Below are 8,290 nucleotides of genomic sequence, written 5' to 3'. Positions count from 1 at the left end.
AAAAAGACACAGAAGTCTGGGAAGTGCAGAGTCTCAAACAACATGGACCCAAAGATACTCACACCAAGACACACCATAATAGAAGTGGCAAAGGTTAATGACAGAGAGAGAAACTTAAAAACTAAAAGAGAAAGACAGTTAGTTACCTGCAAGGAAGTTCTCATAAGACTATCAGCTGATTTCTCAACAAAAACATTTCAGGCCAGAAAAGATTGTCATGAAATATTGAAAATGATGAAAAACAAAGACCTACAACTAACACTACTTTACCCAGCAAGGCTAACATTTAAAATTGAAGGAGAAATAAATAGCTTCCCAGATAAGAGAAAGCGAAAGGAGTTTTTTACCATCAACCCAGTATTACAAGAAATGTTAAAGGGCCTGCTTGAACAAGAAGAAGGATCAGGAGAAGGAGAAGAAAGAGGAGAAGAAGGAAGAGGAGGAGAAAGAGGTGGGAGAGAAGAAGGAAAACAGGGGAACATAGTTAAAAGAATAAAATGGCAATACATACCTATGGATAATCACTTTAAATGCATATTGCCTAAATGCTCCAATAAAAAGTCATAGTGTAGCTGAATGTATAAAAAACAGGATCCGTATATATGTTGTCTACTAGACACCTACCTCAGAACAAAAGATACACACAGACTAAAAGTAAATGGATGGAAAAAGATAAAGTTCATGGAAATGAAAAGGAAAAAATGCCCTGGCTGGCGTAGCTCAGTGGATTGAGCACGGGCTGCGAACCAAAGTGTCGCAGGTTCGATTCCCAATCAGGCCACATACCTGGGTTGCAGGCCATGGCCCCCCAGCAACTGCACACTGATGTTTCTCTCTCACTCTTTCTCCCTTCCTTCCCTCTCTAAAAATAAGTAAATAAAATCTTTAAAAAGAAAGGAAAAAAAAAACCTGGGGTAGCAATACTTATTCTGTCAAAATAGACTTTAAAACAATGTCTGCAGTAAGAGGTGAAGAAGAGCACTACATGGCAATCCAACAAGAAGATATAACCTTTTAAACATTTATACATCCAACATAGAAGCTGATATAAAGCAAATTTTGATGGACATAAAAGGGAGATTGAATGCAATACATTCATAGTAGGGGATTTAAACATCTTATCAGTGTCAATGACACTTAGCTATAGATCTTCCAGACAGAAAACCAATAAGGAAACCACAACCTTAAATGACATGCTGGATCAGATGGATTTAATTGGTCATTTCACAGCATTTTACCCCAAAGCAGCAGAATATACATTCTTTTCAAGTGCACATGGAACGTTTTCTAGGCTAGACCACATGTTAGAGCACAAAAAACTCTCAATAAATTTATGAAGATTTAAATCACATCAAGCATCTACTTTGACTATAATGGAATGAAACTAGAAATCAATAATAAGAAAAAAAATGGACAATAGGCAGACATGGAGGCTAAATAACATATTACTAAACAATGAATGGGTTAACAACAAGATCAAGGAATAAATCAAAGGATACCTTGAAACAAATGAAAATAAGAACAAAACAACCCAAAATCTGTGGGACACAGTGAAAGCAGACCTAAGAGGGAAATTCATAGCATTACAGGTTTATCTCAATAAACACGAAGAAACTCAAGCAAACAATCTTACTTTACACTTAAAGGAACTTGAAAAAGAGCAACAAACAAAAAGAGTGAGTAGAAGGAGGTAATAAATATCAGAGCAGAAATAAACAAAATAAAACCTAAAAAAAATACAAAAGTTCAATGAAACCAAGAGGTGGTTCTTAGAAAAGAAACACAAGATTGACAAAACTTTTACTAGATTCATCAAGAAAAAAGGAAGGAGGACCCAAATAAATAAAATAAAAAATGAGAGAGGAGAAGTAACAACTGAAACCAAAGAAATACAAAGTATTGTAAGAAAATACAACAAACAACTATATGCTAAAAACTTGGACAATCTGGATGAAATGGATAAATTCCTAGAAACATATTGTATAATCTTCTAAAATTGAATCAGAAAGAATCAGAGGATCTGAATAGACAGATTACTACTAGAGAAATTGAAGCAGTAATAAAAAACTCTCAGCAAACAAAAGTCCTGGACCACATGGCTTCACAGGTAAATTTTATCAAACATTTGAAGAACTAACACTTATCATTCTCAAACTATTCCAAAAAGTTTGAGAGGAAGGAAGACTTTCAAGCTCATTTTATCAGGACACCATTAACCTAATTCCAAAACCAGATTAAGATTATTACAGAGAAAGAAAATTATAGGCCAACATCCCTGAAGAACACAGATTCTAAAACCCTCTTTGAAATATAAATAAACCACATCCAGCAATACATTAAAACAACCATACACTATGATCAAATGGGATTTATTCCAAGGATACAAGATTGGTACAATACTCACAAATCCATAACTGTGAAACATCACACAAAAAAGAAGGATAAACACTATGTGATCATATCAAAAAGTGCAGGAAAAGCATTTGGTAAAATCCAGCACCCCTTTATGATAAAAATTCTTAGCAAAGTGGGATTAGAGGGAACATACCTGAATGTAAAGAGGTCCATGTATTACAAACCCACAGCCAACGTGTCATACCCAAACCAACAGTCATACTCAATGGGCAAAAACTACAAGAAATGACAAGTGTTTCTCTTAAAGTCAGGAATGAGACAGGGATGTCTGCTTTCACCACTGTTATTCACTATACTACTGGAAGTCTTAGCTACAGTCATAAGATAAGAAGAAATAAAAGGCATCCAAATTGGAAAGAATGACATAAATCTGTAAAAATTTGCAGATGACACGATAATGTACATAGAGAACCCAAAAGATTTTACTAAAAAACTATTAGAACTTATAAATGAATTCAGTAAAGCAGCCAAATACAAAAGGAGTATCTAGAAATACATTGCATTTTTATATAACCATAATGAGCTATCAGAAAGGGAAACTAAGAAAACAATCCCATTAATAATTGCTTCAAAAAACATGAAATACCCAGGAATAAATTTAACCAAGGATATAAAAGACCTGTACTTGAAAAATTATAAGACACTGAAGAAAGAAATTAAAGAAGATATAAATGGAAGCACATAATGTCTTCATGGATAGGAAGAATTAACTTCTTTAAAATTTCCATATTACCCAAAGCAATATATAGATTTAATGCAATTCTATCAAGATACCAATGGCATATTACACAGAACTAGAACAAATATTCAAAAAAATTACATGGAACCACAAAAGACCCCAATAACCTCAGTACTCCTGAGAAAGAAGAACATAGGAGAATCATGCTACCTGATATCAAACTGTACTGCAAAGCCATAGTAATTAAAACAGCATGGTGCTGACATAAGAACGGACATATGGATCAATGGAATAGAAAAAAGAGCCCAGAAATAAACCCATGCCTTTATAGTCAATTAATATTTGAGAAAGGAGGCAAAAAACTGCAATGGGGTACAGATAGTCTATTCAATAAATGGAGTTGGGAATACTGGACAGATACATGAAAAAAATGAAACTAAACCACCTTCTTATATCACACAGTGGGATAAAAATACAATGGATTAAAAACTGAAGTATTAGACTTAAAGCCCTAAAAATCCTAGAAGAAAACATAGGCGATAAAATCTCAGCTATCTCTCATGGCAATATTTTTTCTGATAATCTCCTCAGGCAAGGGAAACAAAAGAAAAATAATCAAATGGGACTACATCAAACTAAAAAGTTTTTGTGCCCTGGCAGGGTGGCTCATTTGGTTGGAGCATTGTCCTGTACACCAGTAGTCCCCAACTTTTTTGGCACCAGGGACCAGTTTCACAGAAGACAACTTTTCCATGGACAGGATGTGGGAGGAGACAGGAGGTAGAGCTCAGACAGTAATACTAGCAAAGCTTTGCTGGCTTGTCAGCTCACCTCCTGCTGTGCAGCGCAGTTCCTAACAGGCCATGGACTGGTGCTGGTCCCAAGGCCTGGCGGCTGGGGACTCCTGCTGTATATCAAAGGGTTGTGGGTTCAATTCCTGGTCAATGTATATACCTAGGTTGTGGGTTTGATCCTTGGTCGGGGTATATACAAGAGGCAACTGGTTGATGTTTCTCTTTCACATTGATGTTTCTTTCTCTCTCTCTCCCCCATTCTCTCTCAAATCAATAAACATATCCCCAATTGAGGATTAAAAAACTGAATATATAAAAAAATTAAAATAAAATTGTTGGCCTGCAAAGGAAACCATCAACAAAATGAAAACACAACTGTCTAAATGGGAGACCATATTTACTAATACATCTGAAATGGGGTTAATATCCAAAATTTATGAAGACCCTATAAAACTCAACAGCAAAAACACAAACAATCAAATTTAAAAAATAAGCAAAAGATCTTAATAGACACTTCTCCGAAGAGGACATACAGATGGCCAATAGACCTATAGGAAAAGGTGCTCAGTGTCACTAATCATCAGAAAAATGCAGATTAAAATCACAGTGAGATACTATCTCACACCTGTCAGAATGGCCATCATTAATAAATCAACAAACAACAAGTGCTGGAGAAAGGGAACCCTTGTGCACTGTTAGTGGAAATGCAGACTGGTACAGCCACTGTGGAAAACAGTATGGAGTTTATTCAAAGAATTAAAAATGGAACTGCCTTTTGACCCAGAATCCCACTTCTGGGAATATATCCAAAGAAACTGGCAACATTTATGTGAAAAAATATATAAGCCTCTGTGTTCATTGCAGAGATAATTACAATAGCCCAGACTTGGAAGCAGCCCAAGTGTCCATTAGTAGACGAATGAATAAAACAGCTGTGGTACATCTGACCTCCTTTGCGGCAAAATGGCTAAACGCACCAAGAAAGTCAGAATTGTCGGTAAATATGGCATCCATTATGGTGCTTCCCTCAGGAAAATGGTGAAGAAAATTGAGATCAGCCAGCACACCAAGTTCACTTGCTCCTTCTGTGGCAAAACCAAGATGAAGAGGTGAGCAGTGGGGATTTGGCACTGTGGCTTCTGCATGAATACAGTTGCTAGTGGTGCCTGGACCTACACCACCACTTCTGCTGTCACAGTAAAATCTGCCATCAGAAGACTGAAGGCATTGAAAGACCAGTAGAAGCTCCACAATTTGAAACATTGTTAGCTAATAATAAATGGGTTAATTTATGTAACAACAACAACAACAAAGCTGTGGTACATTTACACAATGGAATACTACTTGACTGTAAAAAAGAACATTTTACACTTTGTGACAGCATGGATGGGCTTGGAGGACATTATGCTCAGTGAAATAAGCCAGTCAGTGAAAGACAAGTACCATATGATCAGTTATATGTGGGATCTAATGAACAAAATGAACTAATAAGCAAAATAGTGACAGACTCATAAATAGAGAGCCTGCTGACAGCTGTCAGTGGGTGAGGTGGCTTGGCAGAGGTGTGGAGGGATTGAGCAAAAATGAAAAAATAATTAGAAAGAAATCATGGACACAAGCAACAGTGTGGTGATTGTCAGGTAGTGGAGGGAGAAGGAGTAGGGTGTGGGGGGATAAGTGGTGATGGAAGGAGACTTGACTTGGAATGGTGAAAAACACATGATACAGTATACAGATGATGTTGTAGAATTGTGCACCTGAAACATGTATAATTTTGTTAACCAGTGTCACCCCAATAAATTCAATAAACTGGAAAGAAATTTTAAAAAAGGAAAAGAAAGAACATTCAACAGTTTTAAACAGATATGGCCTAACTGAACTGCATTTAAAAAAGCCACTTTGGTTGTTCTGTGCAGAATGGTTTGAAGAGAGGCAAGAGTGAAGGCAGGCAGATCAGTTAGCATGCTGTGGCAGTGATTAAGGCAAGGATGTTGGTGGTTTGAGATAGGGACAGTAGAGGTAGTGAAGATTTGTCGGATTCTGTATCTATTTGGCTCTACTCTATAGTAAATGGACAGGATTGCTGGCAAATTGGATATAACTAATGAGGGGCAGGGATTCTATGTGGTGAGTGAATTCATAGTGAGGAAATTGAGCAAGTAGGTAGTAATTTTTTATTGTTTTGAGGAATCTGCAAGTGAAGGGAATGAAGGAAGGTTAGGGGTGGTAGGGTGGATGTGGGCTATCTTATGGGATAGGTAAAGTCTCATTGTGGAAGGAGTCAATGAAGTTTGATGTTAGAAGGTACAAAAAGTAGGATAATGGATATATTAAGAACCTAGAGAAGATGGGAGGAGATGTGATGTGCAGCCCCAGTATAACATTCAACCTTTAAAAAGAAGAGCAAGACTTCCAGCCAAGATGGAGGTGTAGGTACACACACTGTGTCTCCTTGCACAACCAAAAGAAGGACAACAATTTAAAAACAAAAACCAACCAGAACTGACAGAAAATTAAACTGTATGGAAGTCCGACAACCAAGGAGTTAAAGAAGAGACATCCATCCAGACCCGTAGGAGGGGCGGACAGGACTCCCAGCAAGGCAGCGGCTGAAGGACTGGGGCAGGCAAGGCAGCAGTGGGCAGACCCAGTGAGGTGGCGGATTGCAGACTGGACAGTTCCACATTCTTGTGTAGAGAAACCAGGAGAAACAACTGGGGAGCAGGACGGACTGCACAACCCAGGGCCCCAGCTTGGGGCAATAAAGCCTCAAACCACCGATTGAAAACACCTGTGGGGGTTGAGGTGGCAGTGGGAGAAATTCCCAGCCTCACAGGAGAGTTCATTGGAAAGACCCACAGGGTTCTGGAACGTACACAAACCCTCCCACTGGGAATCAGTGCCAGAAGGGCCCAGATTGCTTGTGGGAAGCAGGGGAATTGACTGAAATCTGGCAGAGAGCAGAGCAAGCGCCATTGTTCCCTCTCTGACCCCTCCCCCACATAGAGCATGACAACACAGTGACTGGGTTGACCCCTGGGTGAACACCTAAGGCTCTGCCCCTCACCATGTAACAGGTGCGTGAAGACAAAAAAAAAAAAAAGGCCCAAATGAAAGAACAGATCAAAGCTCCAGAAAAAATACAACTAAACTACCAAGAGATAGCCAACCTATCAGATGCACAGTTCAAAACACTGGTGATCAGGATGTTCACAGAATTGGTTGAGTATGGTCACAAAATAGAGGAAAAAGTGAAGGCTATGAAAAGTGAAATAAAGGGAAATGTACAGGGAACCAATAGTGATGGGAAGGAAACTGGGACCCAAATCAATAGAGTGGACTGGAAGGAAGAAAGAAGTATCCAACCAGAAAAGAATGAAGAAACAACAATTCAAAAAAATGAGGAGGGGCTTAGGAACCTCCAGAACATTGTTAAACATTCCAATATCCAAATTATAGGGGTACCAGAAGGGGAAGAGGAAGAGCAACAAGTGGAAAACTTATTTGAACAAATAATAAAGGAGAACTCCCCCAATCTGGCAAAGGAAATAGACTTCCAGGAAGTCCAGGAAGCTCAGAGAGTCCCAAAGAAGTTGGACCCAAGGAGGAACACACCAAGGCACATCATAATTACATTACTGAAGATTAAAATTAAGGAAAGAATCCTAGAAGCAGCAAGAGAAAAGGAGATAGTTACCTACAAAGGAGTTCCCATCAGACTGTCAGGTGATTTCTCAAAGGAAACCTTACAGGCAAGAAGGGGTTGTAAAGAAGTATTTCAAGTCATGAAAGACAAGGACTTACATCCCAGATTGCTCTATCCAACAAAGCCTTCATTTAGAATGGAAGGGCAGATAAACTGCTTCTCAGATAAGGTCAAGTTAAAGGAGTTCATCACCACCAAGCCTTTATTATATGAAATATTAAAGGGATTTATCTAAGAAAAAGAAGATAAAAAATATGAACAGTAAAATTACGGCAAACTCACAATCATTAACAACCACACCTAAAACAAAAAACAAAAACGAACTAATCAAACAACTAGAACAGGAACAGACCCACAGAAATGGAGATCACATGGAGGGTTAGCAACAGGGGAGCAGGAGGGGGAGAGAGGGGGAAAGGTACAGAGAATAAGTAGCATAGATGGTAGGTAGAAAATAGAAAGGGGGAGGGTAAGAATAGTATAGGAAATGCAGAAGCCAAAGAACTTATATGTACAACCCATGGACATGAACTAAAGAGGGGTAGGAGGGGGTGTGCAGGGCAGAGGGGAGTGAAGGGGGGAAAATGGGACAACTATAATAGCATAATCAATAAAATATATTAAAAAATAGAGCACATCTTCCTCTGAGACTGCAGAAAAAGAATGAGTATATAGGTAAATATATATAAATACTAA

At 38.3% G+C, this 8,290-nt stretch overlaps 1 pseudogene; it reads left to right on the top strand.

Moving 5' to 3' along the window:
* Positions 1 to 4,827: 4,827 nt before the first annotated feature.
* Positions 4,828 to 5,186, top strand: LOC114505204 (annotated as a pseudogene).
* The last annotated feature ends 3,104 nt before the right edge of the window (positions 5,187 to 8,290 follow it).

Source organism: Phyllostomus discolor, chromosome X, assembly GCF_004126475.2.
Source record: "Phyllostomus discolor isolate MPI-MPIP mPhyDis1 chromosome X, mPhyDis1.pri.v3, whole genome shotgun sequence".
Lineage (NCBI taxonomy): Eukaryota > Metazoa > Chordata > Mammalia > Chiroptera > Phyllostomidae > Phyllostomus > Phyllostomus discolor.
This window is presented reverse-complemented; position numbering and strand designations above follow the sequence as displayed.